At 47.8% G+C, this 14,138-nt stretch overlaps 1 protein-coding gene across 6 annotated transcripts in view; it reads right to left on the bottom strand.

Moving 5' to 3' along the window:
• Positions 1–13,323, bottom strand: part of HIVEP3 (HIVEP zinc finger 3) — a 305,688-nt gene extending 292,365 nt beyond the window's left edge. For 5 of the 6 annotated variants that reach the window (XM_069875195.1, XM_069875199.1, XM_069875197.1 and 2 more), the window contains exon 1: positions 12,011–12,514. The gene's annotated coding sequence lies outside the window, so the exon portion shown is untranslated. Of the gene's footprint in view, positions 1–12,010; positions 12,515–13,265 lie in introns of those variants that run through there. The other variant, XM_069875196.1, reaches the window with a different exon arrangement.
• Positions 13,324–14,138: the final 815 nt, after the last annotated feature.

The raw sequence follows: 14,138 nt of genomic DNA, 5'->3' as shown, positions 1-14,138 counted from the left end.
TACTACTTCTATGAATAATAACTACATTAATTTTTAAGTGAATAAAATGCAGGAGACCAGAAGTTATTAGCAGCTGCGCTGTGAATACCCTGTGTTAGCGATCTAACACTCGAGCCTGCAAAACAGCCGTTGCTAAAAATGAAACTAAAACTTTTTGTTACTTTTCTAAAGTTCTTGCAAGTTAAAACAGTTCTCAGACGTGAAAGTTCTCCAATATTGTGAGGAGACAATGTCAGAGTTCTGTGTGCATCTGTTTTGCCGATCTGTAGGCCAGATTGAAAAGCAGATACTGCACATGGCAGAGCCCGTGAGGACAATGAATGGAGATCCCAGGTTTGCTCCCTGTTAGTCTTCACTGCGAACTGTCACACTTCTATCTCCAATTTACTTGGGTCCGTTCCAACACTGCATTACATACAGCAACTGAGAAGAGAGTTTCAGGTTAACATTACTTTGCGTGCACAGCCACAAACTCCCTTTGCTGCAGTGCTCCCAATAAGGATAAATTCATAGAATCACTGGGCTGGAAAAGACATTTGAGATCATTAAGACCAACCCTTCCTGTCCACTAAAACAACATATCGCCAAGAACCTCATCCACCCATCTTTTAAACGCCTCTAGGGATGGGGACTCCACCACCTCCCTAGGCAGCCCCTGCCAGGGCCTGAGAACCCTTTCAGTGAAGACGTTTTTCCTGATGCCCAATCCGAATCTCCCCTGGTGCAACTTGAGGCCATTCCCTCTCGTCATGTCACTTGTTACTTGGGAGAAGAGACCAACACCCACCTCACCACAACCTCCTTTCTGGTAGTTGTAGAGAGCAATGAGGTCTCCCCTCAGCCTCCTCTTCCCCAGACCAAACAGCCCCAGGTCCCTCAACTGCTCCCAGAACTTCTGGGCTCCAGACCCTTCCCCAGCTCTGTTGTCTTTCTCTGGATATACTCCAGCTCCCTTATATATTCCCTGTCACTCGGGAGAAGACCCCAGGACCCACCTTGCTAAAACCTCCTTTCAGGGAACTGTAGACAAACAAAATTCAACTCTGCATGGCCAAAGCAGCGAGGGTGTGAATGGAACTGAAGCAACATCAAAGCACAACGTGCTGAAAAGCCGGTTTGCTGCCACAGGGACCACAGTCATGGGGAAGCAGACACTACTCACCTGTAAAAATTGCATCCAGGAGCTCAGTAGGAGGAAAGCGCGATGGCTCTTTTCCTCAGCTATGAAGTTTGACCAGAAAATTTCACTGACAGCGTCTTCTTAATGCTGTAGGGTTATTGTCAGCATATCTCCTAAAGGAAATGTTCCTGAGGCTGCTGCTCCTTCAGCTTTCAGCGAAGCTGCACTCTAAGGGAAAGCAAGGAACTCAGCCTTTCAGGGCTGCCTGGTGTGGAAGTGAAACTCCATCTAACTCAAATGAGGAAACAATAAAATCTCCTAGCCCATTAGCCTGAATTGCTTGTGATTTTCCCTTGCAAAATGAAGGAAGAATCCAACCTTACAGTAAGACCATGAGGAACACAGAATGATCTGGATTGGAAGAGACCTTCAAGCCCACCAAGTCCAACCCCCTGCCATGGGCAGGGACACCTCCCACTGGATCAGGGGCTCCAAGCCCCATCCAACCTGGCCTTGAACACGTCCAGGAATGTGGAATCCCATTACTTCTCTGGCTGATCTGGGCCAGTGCAAACGTGGTGAGGTGGATACGGTGAATACAGTGGATACAGAGGAGAAAAAAAATAAAGAATGTCCAACTTAACCTAAGTCACAGTCTGGGCTCATCCCTCTGTTTATGCACATTTGTAAAGAGGTTTAATTAAGCTACCACATCTTAAGATGTGATTTTCAAAGCTATATAAGCAATTTATAAGAATTCAGACTGCAAAGGGCAGTTCAGGTGCTCGCTATTCTTTGAAAAATCCTCAACTGCTGTAATAGGTTTCATTTTCCCCTGCAAATTAGATGCCTGTTTAGCCAAAATAACCCAGGGCAATGTGCAGGAGTTAGAGATGATCACGACCTAAGTATGAGGGCAGAGTTAAGGTTACTGATTCAGATTTTACTGCTGTGTTCACACGTTGAAGAGTCAAACATCCAAAGTGTAAGATAGAGAAAAATCAGGGCATCTTCCAGCACATCGGGCAGAGTCACCCAGTGGTGACCAATGTCCCTGTGAATTCAATCAAATAATCAACCAAATCTGAGACTGGCCAAATTCTTTCACTAAAGCTTTAGATCTGTTTAAGGTATTTAAGATAATCTAAGTCCTTATATTGGCACAAGCTGTTTAAAATGATCTAAGGCTTTAGACTGGTTTAAGCTGCTTATGCAGCTTTCAGGTTTTAAAAAGGTTTAGACTGCTAAAAAACATTCCCCAAAAAGCCAGTGGGGTTGTGTGTTGGGAGCTGGTCGTACCATGTCATGGATTTTTAGCACGGTGCAAATGCAGAAATAGGTGCATAGGAGGAAAATATTTTCCTTGCAGCACTAAAAGTCAAAGTCAATACCGAGCCTACAAATACCAAATTTATGGATGATTTCTATTGGCATAAGTTTGAGAGGAGCAGCACACCCTACTTAAAGCACCAAGAACTCCACCTTCCTTAAAAACAGAAGAAACAAGGTATCCTGGTATCATCAAGAACTTAATGCAATGATTCCACCCTGTTAAGAAAAAGCAGACAACGCGCAAGCATACAAACACTATGAAATCAGCATTCCTCTCCTCTTTTGAACTACTTTTATTTCCAACTCTGTATCACCAAACACAGAATCCTTCATCATGCTTTTCTTCAGATTAAATCCATCTGCAACCCACAGGAGTCTCTAAGGATATGAAATCATCCAGCAGGAGCAGGGAAAGGATCGTCCCCTGCGCTCGGTGATGGTGAGACCACATCTGGAATCCTGGGTTCAGTTTTGGGCCCCTCAGTAAAAAGAAAGACAAGAGAGGAACTGGAGTGAATCTGGAAAAAAGGAATGGAGCTAGGGAAGGCTCTGGAGTCCAGGGGTTATGAGAGAGGCTGAGGGACCTGGGGTTGTTTAGTCTGGAGAAGAGGACGCTGAGGGGAGACCTCATCACTCTCTGCAGCTCCTGGAAAGGAGGTTGCGGTGAGGTGGGTGCTGGGCTCTTCTCCCAAGTAACAAGGAATAGAACGAGAGGAAATGGCCTCAAGTTGCACCAGGGGAGGGTTAAATTGTATATTAGGAAAAATCTCTTAACTGAAAGAGTGGTGAAGCCCTGGCAGAGGCTGCCCAGGGCAGTAGTGGAGTCTCCATCCCTGGAAGGGTTTAAAAACATGTGTCTGTGGCACTTTGGGACACGGTTTCGTAGGCACAGCAGTGTCGAGCTGACTGTTGGACTGGATGAGTTCCAGCATCAGTGATTCTGTGATTCTGTGAAAGCCAAGGTGCCCACGGGATGCTGGGACAGTTCTGTGACAAGAGCCCATTTCCACACTTCCCCCGAGAAATGCTTCTGTATTGCAGGGATGCTGGAACACATAACAGCCAGGAAGGGTCTTCCAGGTGGCCAGGACATGTTCCACTTTCATCTGTATCTTTGCAGCACAAACTATTCCCACTCAAATTAGGCTCTAAGTTTACAACCCGTATCACTGAGGTGCAGAGCTCTTAGCTACAAGGAGCACTTATTTTTTTCAGTTGCCCCTGGCAGGTCCAGCTGGACTCAAAATGTCCTAGAAGTCCCCAAAGTTCACTTCTCCATGAGTTGCATGCTCTGGGTCTCACTCACACCTTGGGCTCTGCAATTGCAACACTAGCGAGACTTTTTCCCAGCCCTGGTTCTGCAATGTCGCACTCTCTCAGGGCACTGAAAGGCTGCTGGGGTAAAGTCTGCACAGACCTGGCTCAGACCCATATCCTGGGTTCACCCCGAGACCTTGGGCTCAGCCCTAGAGCCTGGACTCAGCCCCAGACCAGACCTTAAGATCAACCCTAGACCTTGGACTCAGCTGCAGACCAAAGCTTTGGTCCCAGCAAGCCTATGAGATGAGGAACCCAGAGTAAGCCTCAGACAGGATCCCTGGAGCTCAGAGCTCAACTGCAAGGGCACAGTCACCACCCATCCCATGGGGAGCTTATATTTCCTTCCCGAAACACTGTCTGGAAAATCTGGGCCACTCTCCTGCTTGAGGGCACACCTTTTATAAACAGCTGCAAAAACACATCTCATCTCCTTTAGCCAGTTGATGTCTACAGTTTCCCTTGCTGCCCTACAGAGGGGATGGTCCCATCCTCCATACCACCTAGATGCAGAAAATGCAGTTCTACTGGGACAAAGAGCCCTTTTTGTAGCCACTTGAGCACAGGCGCTGTGGTACACAGCCACCCTCTGCTCTCATTTACACAAACATAAAGGCAAAGCATCTGGCCATGTGTCAAAAGTCTTTAATTACATGATCGAGCTTATCTTAAATATCTATTTATTGAAAGTTGTAAATAACACAAGATTGCATTCTATCTGATAAACAGACAAAGAGAAGTTAGGATTACATATTCAACCGAACGCTTACTTAGTCCATCTTTTGATTGCTTAACTTTGCAGACTTTATGTGATATTGATGTTGGCGTTCTCCCTCTTCCCACACCTTTGCAGTTTGCTTTTGAGGACCAAGTTCATTTTATGGTTATTCAGTCGTGGAGGACTTAACATTTTTTCATAACCAAGATTTTCATCCCAATATGCATTTCTGACTTGGAGCTCTGCTTCTTGAGCCAGCCTCAGTCCCTGAGTAGCTTTTGCAATGGCAAACACTGAGCAAAATCCAAATGACTGAGAAAAAAACATACAAACTCTGACAGAAATAGCAGCAGAAGCAACAGAAACCTGCTCTGTACAGTTCACTGAGAAAATTGGCCTCTTAGTTTTTCAATTTACCCAACCTTTTCCACTGTGAGGAACAACAGGCTGCTCAGGGATGGGTTCCTGCCACAAAAGTGTACACAGCATCCCTTAACAAAGCGCAGAATGACAATGGATGCAGACTAATTGCAGCTGCCTTAGAGTTGTCCCTATCTGAGGATTCTGATGTGATTTGCACAGCCTTCATAGGTGATAAAATCACACCGGAAGACAGCGGTGGGAAGCACAATGCAGCGACAGAACCGATGAGCTGCTTTACCCAGGAGGGAACAGGGGAACATAGCCCTACATCGCACCTTCAAACTGCAACAGCAAAGGCATAGAAACCACAGAGGTTTTGTATGGCTTTATTATAACTTGTCACACTCCTGCATTCGTTAGCAAGTCAAATTGTGCAGATGAATTAGATGTCCTGGGCATTTAGCTACCTTCCTAGTGTTCCTCATCCAACTTTTCCAGCACACTTTTGAGTTCTGGTGTTATTTACATTATCAATCCCTGCCCAGTTGACAAAGGGGTGTGGAAACTGAACTATGAAAACACAGATTGTATAAAATATGAGGTGAACGGTGCACAGATTCCTTCCCCACAGCATCCCCATGAACACAGCTCAGCCACCTTCTCCACAGCCCATGGTTGGCCAAGCACACTGCCCACTGCAGATGGCTCAAGTTCACTGTTGTCGCACAATACACCAAAGGGCATCTCCTTTCTGATTTTAGCACCTACTTTGTATGACAGAGCACCCTGAAATCTCCACCAAGACCAGGTTCTGTGAACCTGGAATCTACACAAACAGCAAGATGACCTTCCTACTCAACAGCTTAGCAGCTAGGCCCATGCCACACAAATACTCCCAGCATTTACTGAAGTGTCAACAAGGAACTGAGGCTAAGAAACAAAACTTTTGCATTACAGGATGACATGTTCCTGTAAAAGCAGAACCAAGGAGTCAGTCTTATCTTAACTGCCTGTACTTCAGGGAAACACATGAGAGCTTGCATAACATCAACCCAACCAACAATGGTTTTAAGTTTTTTTAAGTTTCAGGGTTTATAAGTAATGGTTTTCACCTGAAAGAGTGGAGATTGAGGTGAGATCTTGGGAAGAAATCTTTTCCCGTCAGGGTGGGGAGGCCCTGGCCCAGGTTGCCCAGAGCAGTGGTGGCTGCCCCATCCCTGGAGGTGTTCAAGGCCAGGCTGGATGGGGCTTGGAGCCCCTGATCCAGTGGGAGGTGTCCCTGCCCATGGCAGGAGGCGGAACTAGATGGGCTTTAGATGCCTTCTAATCCAAACCATTGTGTGATTCTATGATCAACTATCCACTGGCACTGGGAGAGCCAGTACACTTATCTCCTTTCACAGACACACAAGTGTGCAGAGGATGGAGAAAAATTAATACTTTCTGTGATTCAGGAGAACAACTTTCAACAGGACTTTTGCTTCCAGGTCCCTATAGCTTCACAAAGGAAAAATAAATCCTATTGATGCTTAATCCACAGAGTAATTGAGGAGTTCAATAATACATTTTCTGTCCCAGCTGAAAAGCACGTCTTTCACTCTCACTATAAACTAAGCTAGGTATATATTAAGCACTCTAAAAAGCAACTCATTTGGCTGCAACAGCAATATCTTCCATTCGTTACCTTATTTATTTATTTTAAGCCTGTGGTTCATGCTCTGCTGACTCTGCCCCCATGCACCTTGCAGCCCATGAGCCGCACACACTAGCACACTTTCTCGTTGCTGTTGAAGCTGGCCTGGGTTCAATGTTCACCCCTTGTAGTGGGTGGTCTGACCCCCAGAGACACCTCCCTCCTCTTGGCAGGGTACCACGTCTTGTTTGGAGACACGAAGCCACTCTAAATATTTCCCTTCAATCTGCCAGGATTGCACAGTACAAGTCCTTCACTTGCCAGGTAGTACATTTTTTTTCCATTGAATAAAATTACTGTCCAATACATTAATCTAAGTTATCATCAAATGCCACTGTCAGTAAGGTAGAAGCTTGCTGGTAAGTCCCTGTCGCACAGGGCTGCCTGGAGAATTCATTTCTAGCAACAGATTGACTGCAGCAAAGAGTTTTCAGAAGCAACCTGGCCAAACTGCTTTTGAACAGCCATTAAAAACAAAACAACTTGTTTGGCTCAGCAGTTTTCACTCTCCCATAAAACTCACTACAATGCCAGGACTACATTAAAAACACAAAAGAACACAAAAAGACCCCAAAACTGAAAATATGCATTATAAGTACCCAAAAATGGGGTGAACGGGAACTCAGCGTACAGGACTGCAACCCAAACCATTCTATGATTCTATGACTGTGACAACAAACACAGAACCCAGCAAAGATGATAAGAACAGGGGTGAGGGATGACAAATTTGTTGACATGGAGTAAAACACAGAGGCAAAGGGGAGCTGGCTGGGGAGGACTGGAAACATCTTTGAAATACAGATGACGTAGGGTGGACATGGATGAGAGGGACCAGGCTGGGGTTAGGATGGGATTATGCTTGCACAGCTGAGCCTGTCCCAGGAGTCTGCCCTAATGCACGTGAGCCATTATCTACAAGACCATATGAGCTCCAATTGCAAATGTTATTTCAAACATACTAGATCTTTTGATTTCAAATCCATCATTGAGCAGTAACACCCACTGGGATATAGAAAATGTGCTTAAACTCTAAGGGCAACTAAAGAGAGAGAGTTAGAAGACTTGTTTATAGCAGAGGTGTATTTTGAAGGACTCTGAGATCATCCCTGACATCATCACGAGTGGTGCTCGCATTTCTCTCTCGCACTTTGACCAAATGACAAATTCTGCGGTGACTTATTTTCAGCAAATCACTTGTTACATCAGAGTTTACTCATTTGTTTTTGCTGGCAGCCCCCAAACCAGGGCCATGAGTCAGCAGCAGCCCTGGGCCCTTCCTCCAGAGATGCAGGAGATGGTCCAGCCACCTGCGGTTGTCCCTCCACCAGATTTTATTGACCAAGCTCTTTTCAAAGATGCCCACATCAAGAGCTGCCAGTGTGACGACACGGCACATAGGAGGGGAAGCAAACAAGAGACAATCTCTCCACTGCACTAAAAAAACTGGGCTGTTTAAAGGGCAGACAACCCATCGTCTCGCATCCCGTGGGATTCTTATGCAGGGAGCTTGCAAACAGCCCCAGAGCAGAAGGAATGCAGGATCCTCTTCTCCCAGCTGCAGGGAGAGGCAGAAGAGCCAGGACCACTAGGGTCAGGGTCATCCTGGGATACAACAACTCATCCAGACCAACTCCAGGCTGGGACCAGCAGGTAGGCTCCTATTTGTGCGGCTCCTCCTCCCTCTGCTCCCGAGGGATGTCAGCAGCACCCCACATTCCTCAGCCCCAGTGGCTTTCACATGGGGCCCCCTGAGAGCCTAGGCGGCCACCCTGCGCACAACGTGCCTCGTTAAATTATTCAAGTAATTGGTAACAGCGACCAGTCACAGCGTTCACCTCCAAATGGCCCAGACCCCACTGCTGCACTCACACCCCTGGAGCTGAGGTTCCTCCTGCTGCTCACAGCAAGGATCATCTGTGCAACAAAACACATCTAGGATAGTGGTTACCTGTACGGTGAAACACGTTCCAGCATCCATTTCCCTGCAGCACTGATGTTTGCCCAGCAAAAAGTGATCTAAAGCAAAAATCAGCAAGTGCTGCTCTCTGCAGTTAGAGCTTAGAGTCAAAACTTATTACTCGTGTTTTCAGTCTGCCAGGGACTCACACTGAGATCTTGGCCAAATGGCTCCTCCTCCCTCCTCCCCTTTTCCCACACAGAAGAAAAAGATGCAGAAAGGTTAAAGGGGAACAGAAAAGGCCGTGTTGCTTTCCCCACCACCACCTCAGTCAACCACTGAGATTAGAGTTAAGCAAATCTATGGTTTATGCAGCTGCTACATTTCCATTCTTGGCATAAAAGTTTGAGCTCTTTAAAGAACTAAATTAAGAGATTTGGGATACAAAATTCTGACAGTAAGCTCAGTAACATGGTTAAACATGGGTAAGTAACAACCAGCTTACATATATTTGTGAAGATCCTCTTCAGATAACAACTTGCACCTTTAAACAGTCAAATAAATCACCGTGTTGGAATGTTCTATTCCTTGGAGCATCCACGCTAACCCAGCATTACACACCTGCCTTAACTGAACTGGCTGCAGATAATTAGCTTTACTTGGAGAAAGAAGACATTTTTTTTCCCCAGAGAAGTTGAGAGTGCTTTGCACTTCTACCAGCACAAGGCAGAAAGACTCACTCCCTGTGGATCGAATTAAAAACAATGGGTTTAGGTCAACATTATGTTCCTGCTCTCCTGGCACCAACCCCTTCCTCACCAGCTCCTCAACATGAACACAGATAGCTGAGATTTCCGGTAACTGCTGGAGCAGCCCAGGTCCAGATGGAAACCCAGAGTTAAAGCGTACCCAAGGAGGAGGCCTTTAAAGCATTCTGAACCTAGGCTCCTCCAGGACTCCAGAAAACTTCTTGGCCCATCCACAACTACCTCAATTTCCCATCAAATATCCCCACATACATAACTCAGCTGGACAGGCCAGCCACAATCTTCACCACAAGGAGCCAAGATGCTGGAGAGCCATTTGTAAGCCAATACCTTGCACGTAAAGTACATTTATAGGAGTTTTACAACTATTGCAACCAAAATAACCAACAGCATCCTTCACAAGCACAATACCATCAGATGACCTGGGTTTCAGTGCCTAGCAGAACAAGAGTTTCATTTCCCTTTCTGTGATAAAAGGTTAAAAGTCAGAGTAATGCTACCAACTTGCACCAATCACAAGGTATTACAGAGACTTCATAAAACAGCAACTCCTGGAAGGACTCAGATGCCAACACCGCTGCAGAGGAGCACACTGGCTCTGGAGCAGCATGAGACAAAACCTGCTGTGTCCTGCTTAAGAAACTGGGAGGAGGAGCTGGGATGGACCACACATTAAGGGTTTTATGGCCCCAGAGGCAGCAGAGCAGAAGCCCATGCCCTGCGCAGGAGACAATTTGACAGGAAAAACACCACCTTCCCACCCTTGCGTCCTTAGTTACCACCTGCTTGGGCTTTCTTGGAAGGTTTCTCATCCAAACCATTTCCTACCAACCTGAGCAGAGTGAGAGCTCGGGACTGGAGACGAGCAGCAAGCTCCCACATGGTAGAGCTTTGCAGAAATCCTGCCGAGCATGCAGGCTGGCCAAAAGGAGGAAGAAATACAGACCAACCCCCCCAGTGTTTTGTTGCGACTGGGAGGATTCGCAGTCTCCAAAAATAAAGTAGCATTGGTCATGCACGTTTGGTGGCACAGGGTGAAAACCAGAGAGAAAGTCCTGTCCCTGCAGGACCACACAGCCCTGACACGAGCCAAGCATCGCTGCCTCAGCACGAGGGACTGCGAGATGTGGGAAAGTGTTTTCTTTGCATCCCAAAGCACAAGGTAGGGGTCAGCAGCACCCAGCAGCAGTCAGAGATCTGCCACGGCTGGGATGCAAAGCTCTCACAGCCCCAAGCCCAGGCTTAGAGTCACCTCCTACTGCTGGTGCAAAAGCCTTTATCTTAACCGTGTTCTCCTGCATGCAACCCATAACAAACTCCTAATTAAAAATTACCTGCTTTTGGAAGGGGCACGCAGACCAGACGGCATATTCAGTTCTGATTACTTTTTATCTGGCAGGTTAGATATTCACAAGTTCTCTTTCTAGGAAGCCTCGAGGGGTTGTTTATACAAAATAAGTTTTTTATTTCATCTGCTTCCCACCCTCGGCTTGCGCAATTAATTGGGGTGAACTTTTTGCAGATCCTTTCCTTAACAGTCAGGCAAAAAAACCTACAGATAATCTCGCACATGCACAGAGAAAATAAATATATTGCTCAAAGACAGGTAAATGCACCAAGATATAAATGCAAACTTCCAGACAAAGGGCTAATTTCTGCCCTGAGAGGTTCACAGGGTTGAAGGAGCTGGATGATCCCAAGTGAGAGCTGGATTTGGCCCTCGGAGAGGCCACTGCAGTCCCTGCTGCAAGCCTGGGCTCGCAGCTATGGGAACACAGCAGAAAACACGGAGCCTGAGTGAGAGTGGCGGCCAGGTAACGCCTGGGGCTGCCGAACAGCCGCTGCGGATGCCTCCACCTGCCTCTGCCACAGCAGCCCAGCAGCACGGGGAAAACTTGAGCTCCCAGCAAAGGACAAACATCTGCAGATAAGATCCCAGCACTGCCCGACTGCCAGCCCCAAGCGCACGCAAACAGAATTAGACAGGGTGAAAAAGAAAAGCCAGTGCCCAGGCTTTGCACAGGCAAAGGGGATTCAGCCCCAGGCAGGGCTCGAGCTGTTAAAATGTGGATTCAAAATATTATATTTTAATATGTTTGTACATGCTGTACCACCAGGTACCAGCTGCTTCTACTTCGCAGGGAGCATAAAAGCAGGATGGGAAGCGGAGCAGGGCCTCAGCACAAGCACCCACATCCCCCCAGGAGGACGAGGCTCCCCACAGAGCAACATGTCCATTTTTCCACCGACGCAGCGACTGGGATGCCCGTGCCCCTCTGCGCGCTTCCGTCCATCTCCCACGGCACCAACACACGCGGCGTTCACCTCCCACGGCCCCCAACAAGAAAAAAAAAACCAAAAAAACCAACCCATAATATTCATTATCTATGCAGGTCGAGCAAAAATCAAATCGCTGTCAAGCGACGATGAATTCGTGCGACAGCCAGAGCTTAATTAAGCAGGAGCAAGCAGCGAAGTAGGAGCGAGCGCGGCGGGGACAGGGTTACAGGCTGGCTGCGAGCTGATTGACACCGCTAAGGTTACCTCAGGCTTGGGGAGCTCGCCCATCGCGCCAGCACGGCCACCCAGGGAATACACACACACACACACACATATATATATACGTGCACGCTCGGTGTGCAGCGGACGAGCGTTTCGGTAGCAACCTGACACCTTTCGGGAGGCAAAATGGAATCTCGCCGTCCGGTTGTGCACCCGCAGCAAGGGTGGTGGGGAGAAAAATATACGGTTTGCAAAAATGCACAGGGAGCACAAAAAAAAAAGAAATCACAAAGGTGCCTACCTTTGCTGTGTTCTGGCAGGAGATCCCGGAGCTTTGGGGGTCGGTGGCTGTTCCCTTCTTTATGAAATGTTCGGCTCAGCCGGTGCTATTTGCATTCTTTCATTAGCACCTGTTTCAAGTAAGGAAGGAGAAAGCTCATGACGAGATCAGCTTCCTTTCAAAATGAATTATTAAATAAAAAAAAAATAGAGACGCACGCTGCCAAATAATAATAACGCTAATAAAACCAACAAAAAAAATAAACCACATGTATATTAAAGCCCAAAGTAGGCAGTTTAATAATGGGAGATCTTGCAGGTTGTGAGCATGCTCCAGCCGGAACAAATCCTTCCTCTGTTATTCCTCGGAATAAAAATAAACCACGAGCAAGAAACCCAAACGGAAGCTTCCTCCTCGAATCCCTGCTGCTGAAAAATATGTAATAAATTCAGCCCAAAGACGCAGCCTCTAATCAGCAGCTGTTTGCTGGATCCCAAGCCAGCCAAAGCCTCTCTTGTCTTTTCCCACTATGAGTCTAGGCCTTTTTGAAAAGGGTTTTAACCTTTTAAAGATACAGTGCACCAATTATCACTTCGGGAGGACTGTCACTCACAGCGCAAAGGAATTAATAAAGCGGCAGCAGCGGCACAGTCGGAGCAGGGGGAGGTGGGGTTTGCACTGGCAGCAATTCTTAGGGAATATTATTATATGATTTGGAGGGTTTTAATACGATCCCCCCCCTCCCAGCTTTGGAAGAAGAATAATAAACGGAAAACTTGCCACTCAGCTCTTGGATAAATGCACAGTCATTATAAAACTGAGCAGCTGCTGGATGCGATTCAGGGAGTTGGGTGGCCGCTCCTTATCAGGGTTAAATTTGTGGCAACTGAATTTTAGGGATTAATGGTTTCCATCCCAGGCGGTGGCATGAGAGGGTTAATGACATGCAGAGAGGAGCTCTGTCAAGTGCTTCCCATCAAACTAAGGATCAGGCTGCAAAGTTTGAACCTCGAAACCCTGGCACAGCTAGAAAGCGTTCTGCCAGGAGTGGGATTTGGGGTTTTTAGCAAACCGAACCACAGCCCCCAGAAAAGCTCAGCCCTCCATTGCCAAGTGCTGCAAAGCACCATGCGTGCAGCTCCCGGTGGACAACACTGAGCCAACAGGGACTAGTTGTGTTGGGTCCCCCCAGAGCTGAGGGTCCCCAGACCTGGCACCCACAGCAGCGTCCCCAGCAGCCTCACGTTCTTCCTGGTGCCACCAGCACGTGGCCCACCTGGGTGACAGTGGCATCCTCTTGGTCAAGGAGCAGGGAGCCAGGAGGCACCCCTGGGGTGCTGCAGGTCCGCACTCCCTTCTGGCCAGTGCTCTCTGCAGCCCCTGGCATGTAAACCATCAGGAGCAAGCAGTCCTCCCACTCTCTTCCCCCCTTCTCCTCCTCCTCCTCCCCCCGTTCAGCAGAAAATCATCATATTTCATGTGTCGCGGCTCCAGCCTCGCCAATTGGCTGGGCACTCGCAGGCGGAAATGTCAGGAGCAGCCCAGCATCGGTGCCTGCCCGCGGCCACCCATTCCCAACGGATCCCTGCCGCTTGCAAACCACAGCCCGGGGCAGGGGGCACAGGGCTGGCCAGCAAAACGGGAGAGAAAAGGGGTTTTGGTGTTCAGGGTGGGGGTTAACGCCACTTCGGCTCAGCTCCGGAGGGATGCAGGCTGCCAGCAACTTGACCTTGACCTGCATGGTTGTGTTGAGCTGCCAGCAAGAAGCATTTTCTGGATGACGGAGATCCAGCCACGCTAACCCAGCCCAGCACCAGCTCCATGGGTGCAGCTTGGAGTCACACGGCAGGTACTGTAGCTGCTCGGAGGGACGATGCCTGGCAATCAGATGCTTTCTTTTTTTCACCCATTTGCAAAGTCAGTGCTTTTCATAGAATCATAGAATGGTTCGTTTTGGAAGGGACCTTAAAGATCATACAGGTCCAACCCCCCAGCCATTTCTCTACAGCCCCTTACTTCCACACCTTTTGAACATGATCTATCAGCGTGTTTCTTTAGCAGGTGGGATTTGGAAGCATGAAGCTACCCAGTGTGGAACAACAGCCCAAGCAGGAAGACAGCCCAAGATTTCTCATCATCTGACCACTTT

Source organism: Phaenicophaeus curvirostris, chromosome 23 (genome assembly GCF_032191515.1).
Source record: "Phaenicophaeus curvirostris isolate KB17595 chromosome 23, BPBGC_Pcur_1.0, whole genome shotgun sequence".
Lineage (NCBI taxonomy): Eukaryota > Metazoa > Chordata > Aves > Cuculiformes > Cuculidae > Phaenicophaeus > Phaenicophaeus curvirostris.
The sequence above is the reverse complement of the archived record's forward strand: the minus strand, read 5'-3'. Positions and strand labels throughout refer to the sequence as shown.